The sequence below is a fragment of the Pelodiscus sinensis genome, chromosome 33 (assembly GCF_049634645.1).
Source record: "Pelodiscus sinensis isolate JC-2024 chromosome 33, ASM4963464v1, whole genome shotgun sequence".
NCBI classification, from domain to species: Eukaryota; Metazoa; Chordata; order Testudines; family Trionychidae; genus Pelodiscus; species Pelodiscus sinensis.
This window is the reverse complement of record NC_134743.1, coordinates 10,898,380-10,919,819: the sequence shown is the minus strand read 5'-3', so window position 1 is coordinate 10,919,819 and position 21,440 is coordinate 10,898,380. Positions and strand designations below refer to the sequence as shown.

At 47.2% G+C, this 21,440-nt stretch overlaps 1 protein-coding gene and 1 long non-coding RNA gene across 2 annotated transcripts in view; both read right to left on the bottom strand.

Annotated features, from left to right (window-relative positions):
- Positions 1-21,440, bottom strand: part of LOC142823382 (maestro heat-like repeat-containing protein family member 7) — a 1,101,711-nt gene that overhangs the window by 541,089 nt on the left and 539,182 nt on the right. The window lies entirely within an intron of this gene.
- LOC142823380 (uncharacterized) lies at positions 4,438-8,026 on the bottom strand. Its single transcript, XR_012898606.1, has 3 exons — positions 7,927-8,026; positions 6,760-6,894; positions 4,438-4,541 (listed from the first exon to the last, which is right to left on the bottom strand). It is a non-coding gene; the product is annotated as an uncharacterized LOC142823380 (long non-coding RNA).

The window sequence follows — 21,440 nt, the reverse complement described above, 5'->3', positions numbered from 1 at the left end:
CCGGGCGCGCGGCGCTTGGCAGGGGGAGCGCCGGCCTCGGGCGCGTGGCGCTTGGCGGGGGGAGCGCCGGCCCCGGCCCCGGGCGCGTGGCGCTTGCGGGGGGAGCGCCGGCCCCGGGCGCGCGGCGCTTGGCGGAGATGAGCATTACTATGGGGTTCTGGATGTGAAAAAGTTGTTCGGAGCGAAAAATTATTGTGAGTTTTGCCACACAGTATACAGTCATGACCACTCTTGCAGGTATTGTTGCCGCCTCTGCTTGAGCGGAACGTGCTCAGACAGCGTGGGCGTGCCGCTGCGGTGTCCTAGCTGTATCTTGGAACAAGATGGCCTCTTTTGTGTGGCGCTAGAACTTATGGGGAAGTGCTATGCTCTGATTGACAGAGGGTGTCACGGGAAGCTCTTAGAGGGGTCACACGACCAGCTTCCGGTCTGGTAACGGGTCCCAGAACTGCACCCCCCGAATGGTCAAAGCGATTTGTGGGGCGGTCCTACAGGGAAAAAAACCCTCCTGATTGGTAGAGGGAGGCAGGGTGAGTTCTTAGAGGGGTCACACGACCCACTTCTGGGCGGGTCATCCGTTCCCGGAACTGCCCCCCGATTGGTCAAAGCAGTTCATGAGGCGGTCCTACAGGGAAAAAACTCCTCCTGTTTGGTGGAGGGAGGCGGGTTGAGTTCTTAGAGGGGTCACACGACCCACTTCTGGGCGGGTCATCCGTTCCCGGAACTGCCCCCCGATTGGTCAAAGCGGTTCGCGGGGCGTTCCTACGGGGAAAGCCCTTCCTGATTGGTAGAGGGAGGAGGGGCAAGTCCTTAGAGGGGTCACATGACACCCCTTACTTCCGGTCACCTGCCCCTCTTTACCCCGGATGTATTACCCCCAAGGGCGGGACTTCCGGTGACAGGGGACGGGCCTAACCGGGGTCACATGACATCCTTTTTTACTTCCGGTCACCTGTCCCTCTCGACCCGGATGTACTACCCTCCAGGGGCGGGACTGCCAGTGACAAGGGAGAAGGGACTTCCGGGGAGTCGGGGGGGGGGGACTTCCAGGGTCAGGGGGCGGGGCTAATGTTTGATTGATGGTAGGGCCCTTATACTACTCCCCTACCCCATAGACAGCTAGCAGATATAGCGTTCAGTCTAGCTTCCCACCCAAGTATATGATGTGCAAGCTGGAAACAGAAGCAGGAGCTCTTTCTTCTATTTGTCTGTGCTTCATTCCCCGAGCACTCATCCAGGTCAGATGTCTCTTAGGACCTGAGTTGCCACCAGCTGGACAATGGGACTTGGGTCATTCTGTAGGACCTGGAGAGCTGAAATTACAGAGAATATGACTCACTTTTCATATAGTCACCTATGCCTGCAGTAGCTGGAGATTTAGTACCAGTGAGTACCAAGCTCCAGAAGGTCTTTGTACAAACAAAGCTTTAGGTTCCTCCATTGGGATCCTTCCAAGCTCCAAACTGAGATGGAGGAGGGGGGAGAGGGGAGACCCTGACCCTACCAGAAACTCATCCAATTGGAAGGTGCTCCATTGACTCAATAGCTTCTGCTTTTAAGTTATTTTACATCTCCTGACAGAAATAAATCTGATGGTGTGGAGTTTGGGGTAGCAAAAAGTGGCTCCCAGGGAGCCGATGGAGCCCAAAGAGTGGATCACACAGGTTGGGAAGAGGCATTGCCAGGGTAGCCAGGAGATGCACTGACTTATATCACACTGGCTGCAGTTTCCTCCAGGTACGTCTACACTGCAAAGTTAATTCAAAATAACAGCTGTTATTTTGAATTAACTTTAATAGCATCTATACATGCAAACCGCTATTTCGAAATTAATTCGAAATAGCAGAGCGCTTAATTCAAATTTGGTAAACCTCATTCTACGAGGAGTAACACCAAATTTGAAATAGCTATTTCAAATTAAGTGCTGTGTAGACAATTAATTCAAAATAGGGGGCCTCCAGCCCTTCCCAGGGAGCCCTGGTGGCCACTCTGGGCACAACCAGGAAAACTTCCTCTCCTCTCCCCCTGGCCCCAGAGCCATTAAAGGGATAGACCCTGGCCCGTGCCAGATCCAAGCCTACCAGCCAAGAGCCAGCAGTGGCCACCGGGGCCCCTGAGCCAGTAGCCACAAAACGTGAGCCAGCAAGGCACTGGCAGCCAACCCTCCACTGCTCCTCAGGAGCAGTCTGCCAGCACCCAGGAGCCTGACAGGGGCTGGAGAAGGCGGGTGCCTTCCTGGTCCAGGGTGGAGATCATGGACCTTATTCAGGTTTGGGAGGGATGCCCCAGCATCCATGATCTCCGCACTAGACAGAGGAACACGGCCGTCAATGGCAGGATAGCTGCCAGCCTGGCCACCAAAGGCCACATGCGAACCCAGGAGCAGGTTTGCATGACAATCAAGTTGGTGCGGTGAGACCCCCAACCTTGGGCCCTGATCTTCCCTTCCCCCTTCTTCCCTTTGCTTCTCCCTTCCAACTTCCTCCTCCCAGGTTTCACCCTCCCCTCTCCCACCCACTCTATTCCTCTCTCCCACCTCCTTTTCCCAGTCTCCCCAGAGGTTCACCCTGTTGTTCAATAAACCCAGTTTCTATTTTTGAACATACATGTCTTTTATTTGACATCAGGAAGGGAGGCTAGGGAGGAGTAAGTAGATGGACGTGAGGGAGGAATGGGGCACGAGCCCCCGGTGGGGAGGACCGGGGTGGCTCTGAGGGCTCCTCGGGGTGGACACTCTCCTGCAGGGCCTCCTGGATCCTGACAGCCCCCTGATGGACTCCCCGGACGGTAGCCTGCAGCAAGTGCAGCTGGGCTGATGGCAACAACCCTACGAGACGCACCGGTGTGCCCAGGGGCAGCTCTGGCTCCATGTGGCCGAGTGCTGTGGTGTCCCGAGTGCAGGCACTCAGGGCACTCCAAGACAGGACTGCTTTGCTATCCCTCATCGGGGTAGACAAGCGAGCGGGGAACCCTGAGAACTGTCTGTTCGGGGTGGGGGTAGGGTCCCGTGAAGCACGGAGCTCAGTTAGCCTGAGGCAGCAGCCCCACACACTATGTCCTAACCTGATGCCCTGCCAGCACTGGTTCCGGCCAGCCTGAACTTCGGTTCAGGGTCCACTCAGTGTGGACGCGCTATTTCAAAATAACAAAATGCTATTTTGAAATAGGTTTTGTGTATAGATGCATAATTCGAATTAGCTTAATTCAAATTAACTATTTCGAATTAAGTTAACTTGAATTAACGCTATAGTGTAGACGTACCTCTTTCAGAGCAGACTAAAGCTGAATCTGTCCTTTGATGTGTGGCTGATGCACTTCACACCTGTGGTATCAGTTACTGCTTGCTTGTCAGCTAAATTTCTTTATAACTCACTAATGAATAGGATTTCACCTGTATTTGTTACTTACAGGTCAACAGATGTTCCATGTCCAGCCATTTCATATTCTTGGTGTCCGTATGTTCCAGGATGATGCCTAAATAAGCAGTGTAAAATAAACATCAATAAAAAACCTTCTCTTGTTAAGTGCAAGGTGATAACATTGGCCCTTTGGCTTCTATTGTGGGTCTAAGGTGAGCTGTAGGCAAGAAAATACTAGAAAAGTTTAGCGTCCACACTGAAGAGAAAAAAATTAAGAATGTTTACATAAAACCTCATTTGCTTTAAACAATCTATGTTCCTCTTGCCACTGCTGTCAGTTAGTGGAGATATACTAGGATAGTGTATTAATCTAGTGGTGTGAACAAAGGGCTGGGGCCAGGAATAAGTGCGTACTAAGCAAGGATCTCACATGGATAAATTAATTAGGCCACAATGCTTGCCTGGCTTGCATGGGTGTGCTAAGGAAAGGATGGCACAGGGCCAAAGGGGAGGAATCTAGTGCTTCCTGGGCAAGGCAATCAGGAACCTGCAACAGCAGGCATTGTGTGGCGGTGGCCTGCCTACCTCCCAGTGATGAAGCACCAGTAAGGAACAGTCAACAACACTGAGCTTAGGTCTATAGTTTGAGTCCACACTAACTCGGACTACTAAAAATAGAGTGCAGGTCAGATGACAGAAGCAGTCGGAGGAGCTAGCCACCTTGAGAACAGACTTTTGGGTTTGGATGGGATCATCCTTGGAATAGTTAACCCCTCCTGCTACTCCTGCCACAGCTACTCTATTTTTAGCACACTAGTTTGATCGGAGAATAAACATACCCTACGTGACAGTGTGCCAGCCTCTGCTACTAAATGACTGCGCCATCTCAAAGCATTCTATTGCAAATTACAAATTCCTCCTAACACCACACTGGAGAAGTAGGAGAACATTAACATCTCCATTTATGCATGAGAAGTCACAGCACGGAGAGATTAATAGTAGCTCAGTGCTGCACACAGGGACTTTTTCTGTCTACCTCAAAGGGAATACCAAAAGGGACACGGCACACTTTCTCTCACCAGCTAACTTGGCTGCAACTGCCCGGATCTCTTCCCAGCTGCTGCAGAAGTATGTGATGGTGCTTTTGTAAAAGTTCTCCAGTAGCTCAGCCTTCTCTTTGGCCTAGAGAAAATCAGGGACACATGAGCTCTCTCTGGCTAGAAATGCCCTTTGACTGCCAACACATGCCTTTACAAACCACAAGTAAACAGTCTGTGTTCCTCTTGCCACTGCTGTCAGTTCTTGGACTCACTCAGACTTTTTTTTTAATTTAAACAAGTAAATAAAAGAAAGGACAGGAGGCTGTGTAGAAGTGGGGAAAGTGGGAATCTATGGCAGATTTACATTCCTCTCACCCTCAGTCCTGTATCCCACTCTAATAGGGTACGTCTACACTACAACGTTAATTCGAACTAACTTAGTTCGAATTACTTAATTCGAACTAAGCTAATTAAAACTAACGGATCTAGACTAAAAAACTAGCTCGAATTAGCGTTTTACTAATTCGAACTAGCATGTCCACATTAAGTGGACCCTGAACCGGGCTTAAGGATGGCCGGAAGCAGTGCCGGCAGGACATCAGAGGAGGACTAAGAGCGTGGAGATGCTGTCTCAGGCTAGCCGAGGGCTGTGCTTAAAGGGTGCCAACCCCCACGCCGGACAGACAGTTCTCAGGGGTGCCCCACTTGCAAAGCAGTCTTGGCTTGGAGTGCCCGGAGTGCCCACACTGGGCACATCACAGCACTTGGCCATCAGACCGGCTGCACTTGCCGCAGCCTGCCATCTGGGGAGATGGGGCAATTGGGGGGCTGCAGGAGAGCTTCCACCACAAAAGCCCGCAGAGCCAGCCCAGTCCTCCCCATCGGGGGCGCGTACCCCATTCCGCCCTCAACTCCTTCCACTTACCCTTCCCTAGCCCCTCTTCTTGATGTACAAAATAAAGGACAATTGTGTTCAAAAATGGAATCTGTCTTTATTGAACAAAACTGGGGGAGACTGGGAAAAGGGGGTGGGAGAGGGGAAGAGAGAGGGTGGCAGAGGGGAGGGCAACTAAAATGATCAGGGGTTGGGAACAGGTCTCATATGAAGAGAGGCTAAAGAGACTGGGACTTTTCAGCTTAGAAAAGAGGAGACGGAGGGGGGACAGGATAGAGGTCTCTAAAACCAGGAGTTGGGTGGAGAGGGTGCATACAGAAAAGTTCTTCATTAGTTCCCATAAAGAAGGACTAGAGGACACCAAAGGAAAGGAATGGGTAACAGGCTTCAAACTAGTAACAGAAAGTTGTTCTTCACAAAGCACAGAGTCAACCTGTGGAACTCCTTGCTGCAGGAGGCTGTGAAGGCTACAACTAGAACAGAGTTTAAAGGGAAGTGAGATCAAGCCATGGAGGTTGGGTCCATGGAGTGGTATTAGCCAGGGGGTAGGAGTGGTGTCCCTGCCCAAAGTTTGTGGAAGGCTGGAGAGGGATGGCACGAGACAAATGGCTTGGTCACTGTCTTCGGTCCATCCCCTCCAGGGTCCCTAGGGTTGGCCGCTGTCGGCAGACAGGCTACTCGGATAGATGAACCTTTGTTCTGACCCAGGATGGCCATTGTAAGCTCAGGGCTCAGGGTCGGGGGTCTCAGTGGACCACCTTGATTTTCATGCACTCCTGCTCCTGGGTGGCCAGGCTGGCAGCTCTCCTGCCCTAGCCGGCCACCTTCCTGTGCCTAGTGCGGAGATCGTGGACGAGGTCCACGATGTCCGCACTAGCCCAGGAGGGAGCCCGCCTTTTGCGGTCCCGGGCAAGCTCCCAGGACCCGCCAGCCTGGTCCCGGGAAGAGGGGGAGGGCTGGGGGGCATCGGGTGGGTGGCTCGATCCGCACCAGGTGCAGGGTCTGCCTGCTGGGTGCTGGCAGGCTTGCACCTGGCATGGGCACCGTAGCCATCCCGTGCCCCTTTAAGGGGTCCGGGGCCGGGAGGGGGGCATACGAGTTTCCCTGGTGTTGGCCGGAGTGGCCACCAGGGAAACCTGGGGGGGGCTAGCGTCCCACTAGTTCGCATTAAGGGGCTACACAGCCCTTAATTCGAACTAGTAAGTTTGAACTAGGCTTAATCCTCGTGGAATGAGGATTACCTAGTTCGAACTAAGCGCTCCGTTAGTTCGAATTCAATTCAAACTAACGGAGCGCTAGTGTAGCGCCTATGAAAGTTAGTTCGAACTAACGTCCGTTAGTTCAAACTAACTTTGTAGCGTAGACATACCCATAGATACTTCCATTGCCCATCACACATTCCCCCTGCTTCTACACCACAAGCCTATGCTGTCAATAATCTCATATAATTCTATAGGTCACTCACAAGGTGTCTGCAGATATCCATCTGGAGCTCCTCAGGGTTCAGCTCGGTTCTCCAACTAAGATGCTCATTAAGTATAGTTTGGAGCCTCTTCAGTCCCAAAAATGGGGCACAGAGATGAAATGTAGCTCTGCACTCCTGAAAAAGAGGGTTGCACCATTGAATTGTTCCATAACACGTATTGTGCTCATTCAAATGGAACTCATGTCCTTGACTGCTCATCTACCCCAAGAATAAAAGGGATTCCCCTGAAGTAATAGACAGAAAATATGCCAGCATGACTTTAATAGGGGGAAAGGGATTCTACTTCTGGAGTATTGCATCCAATTCTGGGCACCCCATTACTTAAAAAATGTTGATACATTGGAGAAAGTCCAACGGAGGGCAACAAAAATGATTAGGAGGCTGGAACACATGATTTACAAGGAGAGGCTGAGGGATTTGGGATTATTTAGTCTTCAGAAGAGAAGAGTGAGGGGAGCTTTGATAGAAGGCTTTAACTACCTGAAGGGGGATTTCAAAGAGGATGGAGAGAGGCTGTTCTCAGTGGTACTAGATGACTGAATGAGGAGCAATGGTCTCAAGTTACAGTGGGGGAGGTCTAGGTTGGATAGTCGGAAAAACTATTTTACTAGGAAGGTGGTGAAGCACTGGAATGGGTTACCTAGGGAGGCAACGGAACCTCTAAATCTAGAGTTTTCAAGTCCTAGCTTGACAAAGCCCTGGCTGGGATTGTTTAGTTGAGGCTGGTCCTGTTTTGGGCAGGAGGTTGGACTCAGTGACCTCCTGAGGTCTCCTCCAAACCTATGGTTCTATGATTTTATAATACTGAAAACTGGAGATAGCAGCAATGTTTTTTCAGAACGGATGTAGCTATGAAAGCTGCTTCACTAGGCATAGCTGTGGCCTTTCCTCTGTTGTGGGGAGGCAGGAACGTGGGGTGCAGAGATAGGCAGGAATGAACTCTTGGGATCAGACCCATGACCTATCCTGAACTCCAGTGAGACAACCCTGGCTGCTAAGGACCAGCCTGTCTGGGATTAACTCAAAAGGAGGGCAATGAACTGAGGGAAGAATTTAGGTCTCCACTGCGGGAAGGAATAGCAGAGCTCCCCTGGCATCAGGAGGAAGATTCTTTTTGCTTAGTAATTAAGTCACTGTCATTCTTACCATTGAAACCTCAGGGCTTGGATCTTGCAGGTGCAGCAGAAGCGTGACCCAGCTCTGTCTAACCTGCTTGGCAAAATAGTCCTTCCATTTTCTCTTTGCAGAGCCGGCCAGGATACCAAACAGGACAAAGGCCAATGCACGAAGAGTGTTGTCCTCCTATAGCCAAGAAAGCCACACAGGTTGGTAACGAAGAAATAACCACATCATGTATCTAGCACAGCTGTCTCTTCTACATTAGGGTAGAGTGATTCCAACGACAGAAGTTTAGAAGAACTGGAATTAATCAAGTTTGGGCCAAATGTGTTGATTCATCAAAATACTTTGAAGACAGTTCAATTTTGACAAAATTCTTCCAGAAGCCAAGTAGGGGTACTTGGTCAGCTTCTTGGTGACCCATCTAGCAGGCTGACTGGGATCTTGGGCTTCCTGGCCCTCACCTTCAGAACAGCCTGTCTGGCAGGCTGACAAGGAGCCAGGAAATGTGCACCCTGGCACCTCTAATTCCCAGTGTTTCCAGGTTCCCTGTCTCCAGCATAGTCTGCCAGTAGACTGCCCTCAGGCAAGGCTCCCAGTAGAGCTGGGTTGAGAATAGTATTACTGTTTCACAAAGAGTTTTGAAATTTGGGCTGGGGGGTGTGTCCCCCAAATAGGAACAAAACCAAAATTTGAAATCTCAAACTTCTCTGCAAAATGGAATAATTTCAACCATCTGACATAAAAATCGTATGGAGCAGGCCCAAAACAGTCTATTACACCCTGTATGCCCATTTTCCTTGTTATGCAGCTACCTAATCTAGTATTCATACTTCCTTTGCCATTCTCATTGGAAATAAAGATGAACAGAAGGGTGAGACTGAAGGAGCAGGGATGGCATCCTCATTTTCTTAATTCTCTGCTCCTCCATAAAACACATCTCTTCCCTAAGGCCTAAAATCACTTCATTCTGACATGAACAATGCCCAGTGAGGACACATCATGCATTGTAAATGGAGCCTCATCAATGTCAGCTGAACTGGGGTTGAAGGCTTCTGTTCACGTACATTATCGAAGTACTTCCGGATCTGTGTGGTGAGGTCTCTGAAGGAAGAACCTATGTCCTTCCCTTTCAGCTCCTTAAGGACTTTGGCCAGTGCCTTCATGCTTTCGACGACTTCAGAACTGAAAGTGTCTTCTAAAGTCCTGATCAGTGCCTCCAGAAGAAACTTCTTGTACTTTTTCACCTGTTCAGACGTATGACATTAAAAAACACTTTCCACTAACCACATTTCTAATATGTTTTTTTAGCAATTATGAAGCAGTGGGAATTTCATCTGCCCCCCTAGTGACCTATAGCTATATTTTACATCAGGTACTAGCTACAATAAGCCAAACTCTGTGCCATATTACGCCTATGTAATCCTATTAGATTTCTAATTACTTAGATTTGAAGGCCAAAAGGGACCATTGTGATCATTCAGTCTGACCTCCTTCACAACACAGAACCTCCCCAAAATAATGTCTGTTTGACTAGAGCACCTCTTTTAGAAAAACAGCCCATCTTGTTTTTAAAGTTGCTACTGATAGAGACCCCACCACAACCCTTGGTAAATGGTTCCAATGATTAAAATTACCATTAAAATGTATGCCTTACTAGCAGTCTGAATTAGTTTAGCTTCATTCCCCGCCCCCCCCCCCCCCCCCCCATTGAATCTAAAGGCACATTTTCTAGCCCTTTGAAAATTCTTGTGACTCTTCTCCAATTTATCAGCATCCTTCTTGAATTGCAGGCATGATCCTGACATAGTATTCTAGCAGTTCTCACACCAGTGCCATAAGCAGAGGTAAAATAACTTCTTTATTCTTATTCAGAATCCCTCTGTCTATGCCTCCGAGGATCACCTCAGCTCTTTTGGTCACAGCTTTGTACTGGGCGCTTACGTTCAGCTGATTATCTATCATGATTTGAGTTTTTTAGTGTCTCTGTTTCCTGGAATAGAATCTCTCATCTTGGAAATAAAGCCTACACTCTTCATTCCTGGGAGTATACATTTACATATGATCATATTAAGTCCATATTGTTTCCTTATGCCCAGCTTACCAAGGGAACAAACCTGCTGTGTATTGACTGCAAAGAGGTTACAGGGGTATGAGAGAGCAGAAGTTGGCCTAGTGCATTGTGCATGGCCTCTGTAAATCCTGAGCAATTGTTTCCTTTAGTTTCTCTAGTTATGCTGCATTGTATTCAGTATTCTATCTTACCTTCTCAGGTGCCCCATAGACTAAATTGCCTAGGCCTCTTACAGCCATTTGACGGACAATGCTGTTATTGTCCCGTGACCTTTCTTCTAATATATGTAAGGCAGACTTAAGGATCTTCTTCTCCCTGAGTATGGGATCAGTCATTAGCTGAAATAAAATCAACATGTCCATTAGCTCTAATCTGTTCATTAAGATAGCGAATATAATTTGAGGAGACACGTAATACACTGTAATTTATTATTCTATATGAATGAGTACTGTGTTAAAAACATGGATTTTTTCCTTTTAGGCACTATAATGGGGGATTGCTCATCCCTTGAAAGCCTCTCAGTGACTGCATTTGATACCACAGTCCTTTTCTCGCCCAGGTGCATCCTGCCAGTCGATCTTAGTGAGTCTTCCATGGCTCAGCCCTCTGGCCAAGTCCCAAAGTCCAAACAAATGCCTTTTAGGTCCTGTTGCCCTCACTAGGGTCTTCAGCCCCAACTCTGGACCCTTTATATTCTGTTCTTTGTTCAACCTCTCCATAAGCCTTGTCCCCTTCATCGGGTTTATGCCACTGGGGAACCTGGGCCTGCCCACTACTCTTGGTTCCAACCTAGAAATAGCAGCGAGTCATTGCTTCATTTCAGTTTATTGCTACTTTTTCCTTGGGTTCTTCCTATGGGGCCACTTTCAGTTTCTCCCTCGAATTAGATGTTGAAGGCTCGTAAGGACTCTCTCTCTGCAAATTCAGCTTCAGAAAATGCTGCCTGAAATAAACCCCTGTGAATTGGTTTGGCCAGAGAATAGCATCCTTTCTTGGCCCTCCACTTCCTGAAAGGAACTGACCTAATAAAGCCCTGTAGCTCCATAGATCTGAGCCAGCTGGGCTCTGATTGGCAGCTTTCATGAGGCCTCTCTAGGCAGACCTTGAAAACCCACGTTTGTGACTCCTTTCCTAGGTGGGGTGTAGAAAGATTTTGGGGCACAAACAGATTCCTAGAACCACCAGATGAGCCTCTAAAATAGCGACTTAGCGTAAATGTGAAATATGACACAGACGTTATAGCAAGGCTGTGGAGAGGGAGGATGCTCCAGTGGTCAGCAGCCTAGGACTTAGGAGGTTCCAGTTCAATTTCCTGCACCCTCAAAGACTTCCTAGATGATGTTGGGCAAGTCACTTAGGCCTTCTGTGCATCAGTTTCCTGTTTGCAAAATGGGACTAATAGTGTTTCCCTGCCTCACAGGGGTGTTGTAGGGATACATACTTTTAAAGAGTTTTGAGGCACTCAGATACTACATTCTCATTTTGAAGTACTCAGATAATACAAGTTTCTAAAAGGATGTTTTAAGGAAGATGGAGAAAAATTGTTCTCCTTGGCCTCTAAGGATAGGATAAGAAGCCATGAGCTTAAATTACATCAGGGGAAGTTTAGGTTGGACAGCAGGAAAAACGTCCTGCCTGTCAGGGTGGTTAAACCCTGCAATAAATTGCCTCAGGAGGTTGTGGAATTTGCATCACTAGAAATATTTAAGAGCAGGTTAGACAAACACCTGTCAGGGATGATCTAGACTGTGCTTGGTCCTGCCGTGATGGCTGGGGATTGGACTCGAAGACCTCTCAAGATCCCTTCCAGTTCTAATGATCTATGAATCTATTATTCTACATTCATGAGAATCTAAGATAGATGTTAATGTATTTGTATGTTGCTTATTTTATAGTATTAGGACACTAGATTCATTTAGAAGATTTGCTGAGCTAGACCAAAATCAGGAGCTGTTGGTCAGTATTAGCCCTAGGAATTGTCAGAAAAGGTCTAGTAATTCAAATTCTATGGCTACATCTACATTGGCATGATTTTGCGCAAAAGCAGCTGCCTGTCTACACTGGTGGGGAGTTCTTGCACAAGAACACTGACATTCTAATGTCTAAAATCAGTGCTTCTTGCGCAAAACCTATGATGCTCCCGCTCAGGAAAAAGCCCTCCTGTGCAACTGTTCTTGCGCAAGAGGCCAGTGTAGACAGGCCACATTAATTTCTTGTGCAAGAAAGCCCAATGGCTAAAATGGCCATCGGAGCTTTCTTTCGCAAGAGAGCGTCTATTCTGGCACGGATGATTTTGCAGAAAAGCGCCTCTTAGCGCAACAGCACATGCCAGTGTAGACGCTCTCTTGCGCAAATATTCTAACGCAAAAACTCTTGCGTTAAAAGTATGGGTATGTCTACAGTACAAAGTTGATTCAAACTAACAGCCGTTAGTTCGAATGAACTTTAATAGCGGCTATACATACAAACTGCTAGTTCGAATTTAAATCGAACTAGCGGAGCGCTTAATTCGAACTAGGTAAACCTCATTCTACGAGGAGTAACGCCTCGTTCGAATTGTGTAGTTCAAATTAAGGGCTGTGTAGCCACTTAATTCGAACTAGTTGGAGGCTAACCCTAATCAGGTTGCCCTGATGGCCACTCTGGGCCAAACCAGGGAAACTTTTCTGCCCCTCTCCCAGCCCCAGAGCCCTTAAAGGGGCATGGTCTGGCTACAGTGCCTGTGCCAGCGGCAAGCCTGCCAGGACCCAGCCAGCAGACCCTGCACCTGGCATGGCATGAGCCAGCCACCTGCTGCCACCCAGCCCTCCGCCTCTTCCCAGGACCAGGCTGGCGGCTCCTAGGAGCCTGTCCAGGGCCACAAGAGGCAGGCGCCTGCCTGGTCTAGTGCAGAGATCGTGGACATTATCGAGGTTTGGGGGGAGGCCTCCAGCGTCCACGACCTCCACACTAGGCACAGGAATGCAGCCGTCTAGGGCAGGATAGCTGCCAGCCTGGCCACCAAAGGCCACATCCAAACCCAGGAGCAGATTTGCATGAAAATCAAGTTGTTCCAGTGAGACCCCCGACCCTGAGCCCTGCGCTTAGTACATAAGAACATAAGAATGGCCGTACTGGGTCAGACCAAAGGTCCATCTAGTCCAGTAGCCTGTGTGCCGACAGCGGCCAACACCAGGTACCCCAGAGGGGATGGACCGAAGACAATGACCAAGCCATTTGTCTCGTGCCATCCATCTTCAGCCTTCCACAAACAGAGGCCAGGGACACCATTCCTACCCCCTGGCTAATAGCACTCCACGGACCCAACCTCCATGAATTTATCTAACTTCTCTTTAAACTCTGTTATAGTACTAGGCTTCAAAGCCTCCTGTGGCAAGGAGTTCCACAGGTTGACTATAAGAAGAACTTTGTGTGAAGAAGAACTTTCTTTTATTAGTTTTAAACCTGATGTCCATTCATTTCATTTGGTGTCCTCTAGTCCTTCTATTATGGGAACTAATGAAGAACTTTTCTTTATGCACCCTCTCCACACCACTCATGATTTTATAGACCTCTATCATATCCCCCCTCAGTCTCCTCTTTTCTAAGCTGAAAAGTCGCAATCTCTTTAGCCTCTCTTCATATGGGACCTGTTCCAAACCCCTAATCATTGTACTTGCCCTTTTCTGAACCCTTTCCAAGGCCATATCGTTTTTGAGGTGAGAAGACCACATCTGTACACAGTTCTGAAGATATGGCGTACCATAGTTTGATACTTCCCCTCCTCCTTCTTCCCCTGGCTTCCCCCTTCCAGCTCCCTCCTCCCAGGTTTCCACCTCCCCTCTCCCACCCTCTTTCTTCCCCTCTCCCACCTCCTTTTCCCAGTCCCCCAGAGGTTAATCCCCTCCGCCCCCAGTTTTGTTAAATAAAGAGAGTTTCTATTTTTGAACACATGTCCTTTATTTTTTACATCAGGAAGAGGGGGCTCGGGAAGGGTAAGTGGAAGGAGGTGAGGGAGGAATGGGGCACGAGCCCCCGATGGGGAGGACTGGGGTGGCTCTGCGGGCTCCTCGGGGTGGAAGCTTTCCTGTAGGGCCTCCTGGATCCTGATAGCCCCCTGATTGACCTCCCCCAGATGGCAGCCTGCGGCAAGTGCAGCCGGGCTGATGGTCGAGTGCTGAAATGTGCCGAGTGTGGGCATTCAGGGCACTCCAAGACAGGACTGCTTTGATGTCCCCATCGAGTTAGACATGCAAGCGGGGAATCCTGAGAACTGTCTGTCCGGGGTGGGGGTCAGGTCTTTTTAAGCACAGCCCTCGGCTAGCCTGAGGAAGCAGCTCCACACCTTAAGTCCTAACCTGATGCCCTGACGGCACTGGTTCTGGCCAGCCTTAACTTCGGTTCAGGGTCCACTCAATGTGGACATGCTATTTCGAATTAGCAAAATGCTCATTCGAATTAGTTTTTAGGTCTAAATGCACTCATTCGAATTAGCTTATTTCAAATTAACTAATTTGAATTAAGTTAATTCGAATTAGTGCTGTAGTGTAGACATACCCTATTTGCGCAAAATCTTGCCAATGTAGACGTAGCCTATCTATATCTTGCTCACTCTCTCTTAACCAGCAACTAGAATAGGCAGCTAGGCTAGGCTAGTATAGGCCCCAAAAATAACAATGAGAAAATGATTAAGAAAGGTGTAATGAAGTTCCTTATGAGATTTCCTTATAAAGGACACATTCTACTATCTAAAATGAATTCCTATGAACTGAACTGTACAATTCCTCAGAGAAAGGTAAACAACAGATAACAGCCTAATGGTGGAACTGCTCATACCTGAGCAAAGAAAGCTGTGCTGGTGACTCGCTGGTTTTCTGATGGGGAATTTACCCAGGGAAGGAGGCTCTGTATGATCTCCACTGTTATTAGTCCAGATCTTTGCAGAACCCTGGAAGACAAAAGGAACCACTTATGGGGCAGACTGTGCACTTCAAAAGCTTAGCTGCTATGACCATACAACTCTAAAACCTACGCATGGAAGCTCTGTGTTTCTCACCCAGGGCACCCCGCACAAAGCTATACCTGAAAGTTCCCTGTCAGTCACTCTATTTGTTGCCGATCCCTGAGGATGAAGTGCTGTCTCCTAGATCTCTTACCTCACCAGCAAACACACCCCCTCGTGGTGAGTCTGCGGATTTTCAAGAAGCATCCAAGTTTTCTGCTTCCAGAGAGTTCGTATCAGCTTCTCATTCATAGCCTTGAGAAGCACAGCCTCTAATGCTTCAATAGAAAGCCTGGGGGAAAAGAGGCACAGAACTGTAGTAACCAATAGAAAGGCACAGCCTAAGCAGTCAGGAAACCCCAGTTACTTGTCAGGTCTGTTGTTCATTGACAGTTCATCCATTGACAGTATCCTGGGGACCACTGTTTTTGGAAGGACTTAATTCCCAGGAGGTATTTCAGTCTCATACATCTCATATTACTAGTGTTGCTATGGACAACATTTTGCAGTCACTTTCTCCTATCTGCAAGGTGTATGGGCACTAGCACAGTACAGTAATATGGAAAAAATTCACAATCAGACCCCAAAAGCTGGGACACAGAGAGATTAGTGATCACTAATGGATATTTTGGGGCCCTATGTCCAGCGAGATGTGACAGGGTGCTGAGAGCTTGTACTTGGGGTCAGCACTCTGGTAACTACTAGTACTAATTAGCTTCCCCAGAGAAAGCCTAATTGGATAGAAATGTACCTGATTGCCTGGCTAGAGTGGGGCTATAGAATCAACAAACCTATTCTCCCATGAATAAGGAATCTGCCTAAAGGGACATCCACAGCAGTGTTTGAGGGAAACAGAGAGCAAAAGAGACAAAATGCTAGAGGCATCTAGATAGACTTATGTGTAGTGCTGGGGAGGAGCCGGTGGTCGTGGTACATGTAGGTCTCAATGACATAGGGAAGGGTAGGAGAGATGTCCTGGAGGCCAAATTTAGGTTGCTAGGAAAGAGACTGAAATCCAGGACCTCTATGGTGGCATTCTTGGAAATGCTTCCAGTTCCATGCGCAGGACCAGGTAGGCAGGCAAAGCTTCAGAGTCTCAATGCGTGGATGAGACGATGGTGTAGGGAAGAGGGGTTTGGATTTATCAAGAACTGGGGACACTTTTGGGAGAGGGGGAGCCTATACAGGAAGGATGGGCTCCACCTAAACCAGGGTGGAACCAGACTACTGGCACTAAACATTTAAAAGGCTGTAGAGCAGTTTTTAAACTAAGAGATGGGGGAAAGCCGATTGGTGGGGAGATGCACGTAAATCGCAGGGAGACTTCTCTTAGAGGAGAATCTGTTGATAGAGATTCTCTAAGCTGTAGTCAGAAAGAGAGGACAAAGAGACTGAGGCCTGAGGAGGCCTAGATAGTAGTGTTTGTGTTGCCAGAGCTTGGTGGTTTCAGGGAACTGACCTATAGCAAGCACAAACAAGACTTTCTCATATTAAAAGCAGGTGATGGTAAGGTGCCTCATAACCCTGAGAACTCCTGGGGAGTGTCACACAAATGGACTGGGATTCTCTTTGTTTTGCTCCCTTTCTTCTAATTACCTGCAAGGGTTGCCCTCACATAGTTGTTGTCCTTTTCTAAATAACCTCCTTCGGCGTCTCATCCTGGGCAAAGGCATCTTTTGTCCTAGGGTTTGGCTGATCTGCTGCAGAAGAACAGTGAACAACTCCGGGAACAGCTCCTGCACAGTTTTGCTCAACTGCAATGCTGACACCACTTCAAAGATGGCACATGTTGCCTGAAAGGAGAGCATGGTAAAAGAAGAGGTCTCTTCCTAACACTATCACACGCTCTCCCCTTCTGATACCTGCTGGACTAAATTCTCACTCCTGTCACTAACTTGATGAATGACCGAGAGCAATTCACTCCATGTGTGCCTTAGCGTCCCATAGCTGTAAAAATGTGTAGGACCTATCAAGGCATGTTATGAGTTGCACAAAACATTTGCAAAGCACTGTAAGAAATCTGATTCAAAGACTTTCTAATTGCCAGATATTATTAAGTGAATCAGCCACATACTCTAAATCTGCCACAGAAAGCACAGCTGGAATCCAGGAAACAGTACTTCAGAAAAGAAGTGCCCAGATGACAATATTATACCACTCATCTAGCTTTCCATCAGCATGTTTGTCACAAAGCAGAGAAATACATGTCTGTCGTCTAACTTACTGTGAGAGGTGCAGCAGCTGCTAAATGCAGGTCAGTTTCTGTCTCTGAGGTCATGCTTCCTTCTTGGCTTGTTGGAGTCTTTATTCTTTCTATTAGGACCTTCAGGACTTGAGGGGCGAGCAAGGGATCTGTCCCCAGAGATCTCCACAGCTCAGTGGTGTTACTGCAATTTAACATAGGTTATATGTGACCCCTGGAGACTTTTGTGGCTCTGACTATATGCATCATATTCAAGTAAAGAACACATTTTCTCCTTGACTATGATCAGGGCTCACCAGCCGCGCTGTCCGGCGATCTGCGCATGCACAGATCGCCCGAACCCGGCTCTTCCAGGTTACAATCTACACGCCATGGATGAGTAGATTGTATTATTTGTCAAGCCCTGCCTATGATGAGCAAGTTCAGAGTGCTGTCCTCCTTATATGGTCCTCATGTTTTACATATTGAGTTTCTAGTTACAGAACTAAGTTAAGTTACATTTCAGGTTACATTTCTACAGTGCATGACTATTTTGGGATCCTGGAGGTATCCCGAAATACCTACCCCACATTTACAGAAGCAGCCCGTTATTTTGAAATATTTTTCAAAATAATGGGCACACTATTTTGCCATCCCAATAAACTTTGTTGCATGAGGGATAAGGGATGGCTTGAAATAGCACATTATTTCGACATTTGGTGCTGTGTAGAAGCGCCACATTTCAAAATAGGCTATGCAAAATATGATAGGCAATTTGCGGAGTGCAAATTGTGCATCTTATTTCAAGTTTAGGGTGCTGTATAGACACAACCCTAGCCTTACTGCACCATAACCATTAATGCTAGACTTCAGAAGGAAAGGACACAGAGCTCTAATCACAGTTCCTGTTTTCCTACTTCTCAGTAGATATGGAATCATGAGCATATGATGCCCAAAGATCTAGGGCCTGGGAGACAAGTTGAAGAAAGAAAAATGATCTTCCTACTAACTGGATGTACAACTATGAGAACAAATATTTGTGGCTAGCCCATGACCTCTTTACAAATGGCATTCCCTGGCCTCTATTTGCCAGAATGGGCATGTTCTGTTCACTCCCTATGGGGCACCTGGCATTGGCCACTGTCTGAAGACAGGATCCTGGGCTAGATGGACATTTGGTCTGACCCACTACAGCCGTTCTTATGTTCTTAGATTCCAGCACAGATGACTGATAATTCAGCTAGGGATGTTTGAATGAAATGATAGATATGCTTACCGCCCTGTCTTTAAGTACCAAGAATGACAACTCCATTCCAGCAGCCATACCCTTCCTGATACCAAAAGCCTGGTGCCCTATCCTTGCTAATCAGCCAGGAATTTGGATTTGAAGCTTTCATGCTACCAGAAAACGAACAGTCACTGGCAATTTCCAGGGTGATGTTAGTTCAGGGGTCTGGAGAGGCAAAAGTCCACTCCAGTGATGCCAGTAAAGGGAAGTCTTTAGGATGCCAAAGCAACTATTAATTAATGGAAACAGAATGAAACTTAATTTCTCCCTGCACCCACCTTGACATGGTCTTGGACCTTTCTGCAGAAAGACCCAAGCTATTAACCTTTAGGAATTATCTCAACCTGTCTGTGGCTTAAATGAAGCCTTACATCTTCCAGTGAAGCTGTGGGATCCATGGTTACCAAAATGAACACTGTAAGGAGCACTATATACCTGTCCATCGGCAGACGTTTGGTGAGGAGGCTGAAGATCACTGCCTCTAGGTGATGGTGGGCTAGAATGGACACTGCCTCCACCAGGAACTGCCTCAAGCTACCCTGCTTGATGGTAGGCATATGAATGTATATTCTCCTCAGGATAGCTGGCACCTGGACAGAATAAAACCAGAAAAAATGTCCCTTTTCCATTCTCTGCATTCATTCTGCAGAGCCAAAACCTTTATTTAGTCGTTTAGCAATTTGCTGTTCTTGTAGAAATTCCTCCCTTCAAAAAACAAGTATTTAGACATGGCTGCATAGATTTAATCCACAAAAATTATGCATATCTCTGCCCATACCTGGCTGCAACACCGGGTTAAGACATGCTGAGGCCCTAAGCTATGTCAAGTTAAAGAGGCCTCATTGCATTTCCAAAAAAACATGTATTATTCTAACAGAAAGGACAATGAAAAGAGAAATAATAAAGTTATCTATCTATCTATCTATCTATCTATCTATCTATCTATCTATCTATCTATCTATCTATCTATCTATCTATCTATCTATACATAGGCAAAGAGGCAAGTAAAAACTAGTAATTTGGGGGTATTTTTAGAGACCCCTCATTATCTGAGGCCCGAAGATGTAGTTCACTTAGCTTGTCTCTTGGGGCCGGATATTCTCTTTTTGCATTTTACTCGGAGTCTAATTTTTCCAAGCCTTTCATGGCTGGAAACTGTGACAACAAGATAGACAACTAATCAAGCATCTTCCTTTTCCCTTGGGGTACGGCTACACTAGCTCGTTAGTTCGAGCTAGGTAGGGTAATGAGGGCAAGCAGAGTTGCAAATGAAGCCCAGGATTTAAATATCCCAGGCTTCATTTGCATGTTCCCGGGTGCTGCCATTTTAAAATCCTCCTTAATCTGAACTCCGTGCCCGCGGCTACACGCGGCACCGAGTAGGTAGTTCTAATTAAAGATCCTAATTCCATGAGGAGTAACGGTAGTTCGAATTAGGATCTTTAATTTGAACTACCTAGTCCATGCCGCATGTAGCCGCGGGCACGGGGTTTGGAGTAAGGGGGATTTAAAAATGGTGGCGCCAGGGAACATGCAAATGAAGCCCGGGATATTTAAATCTCGGGCTTCATTTGCAACTCCGCTTGCCCTCATTACCCTACCGAGCTCGAACTAACGAGCTAGTGCAGATGTACCGTTAGATTATCTCTGTCTTCTGCTGTTGATTCCCCCATTGCCTGACTCAGGATAGGAACACAGATGGAATTAACTTCCAATCCCAGGGGGAGAAACAGCAAGACTTGTGTTCACTGCAAATGATGGCAAAGACCTGAAAGCCTGCAGGTTAGCCAGAAAAACCTCTCCAGCTTCTATTTTACCTCATCCAGCATGGCACCTCCACACTCCTTCAGGATGATCTTCATCCACAGACCGGCTGCTGTGGCACAGGAGGGGCTAGCAGACCGCATACCATCCAGTATGGCCTCAATAAAATCTGTGGCTTGTTCAGAGGGAAAGTACTTACTAACCACCTGTGGACAGATCAAAAACAGGAAAGATTGCAATGATAGTCGGCTCCAGTACTTTTAAGAAAGGAGGCCTAAGAGCTGTATTGGAAAATAATGTATTCATCAGCAAATTGCTAATTGGGCTCCTATCTGGCAAGGCAGTTGCAATTAAAATTTTCTCTGTAATCTTTCTAGCTACCACATCTCTATTCTACACTAATAATATCAGGTTAGATCTTAGGTTGTACAGTTAGCACAACATTGTATGGGACAAACAGGATGTAAATTTCCAGTTTATATTCTATTATGTACATGACATCTTTTCACAAAATATAAAAATATGCAAAGAGATGCATGCACACAAATATAGGTTCAGGTAAACACACAAGGTGCCAAGACTGGTTTCTCAGCTTGATGTCCCGCTCACATATTTTCCCCCGGGATGGATGGATGGATGGATGGATGGATGTGCGCGCGCACATGCATGGGCATGTTCATGCAACTGTCTGGAATCTGTTTGTTTTTTACATGGCATTCATAGCATATACCTATGAAAAGCATGTTACTGATTACCCATGAATGCCTCACTCCCATAGCTCGCTCCAAGTGTGGAAAGACATCACAAAAGCATAAAACAATCATAGAATCATAGAATACTAGGACTGGAAGGGACCTTGAGAGTTCATCGAGTCCAATCCCCTGCCCTCATGGCAGGATCAAATACTGTCTAGACCATCCCTGATAGACATTTATCTAACCTACTCTTAAATATCTCCAGAAATGGAGATTCCACAACCTCCCTGGGCAATTTATTCCAGTGTTTGACTACCCTGACAATTAGGAACTTTTTCCTAATGTCCAACCTAAATCTCCCTTGCTGCAGTTTAAGCCCATTGCTTCTTGTTCTATCCCCATAGGCCAAGATGAACAAGTTTTCTCCCTCCTCCTTATGGCACCCTTTTAGATATCTGAAAACTGCTCTCATGTTCCCCCTCGATCTTCTCTTTTCTAAACTAAACAAACCTAATTCCTTCAGCCTTCCCTCATAGGTCATGTTCTCTAGACCTTTC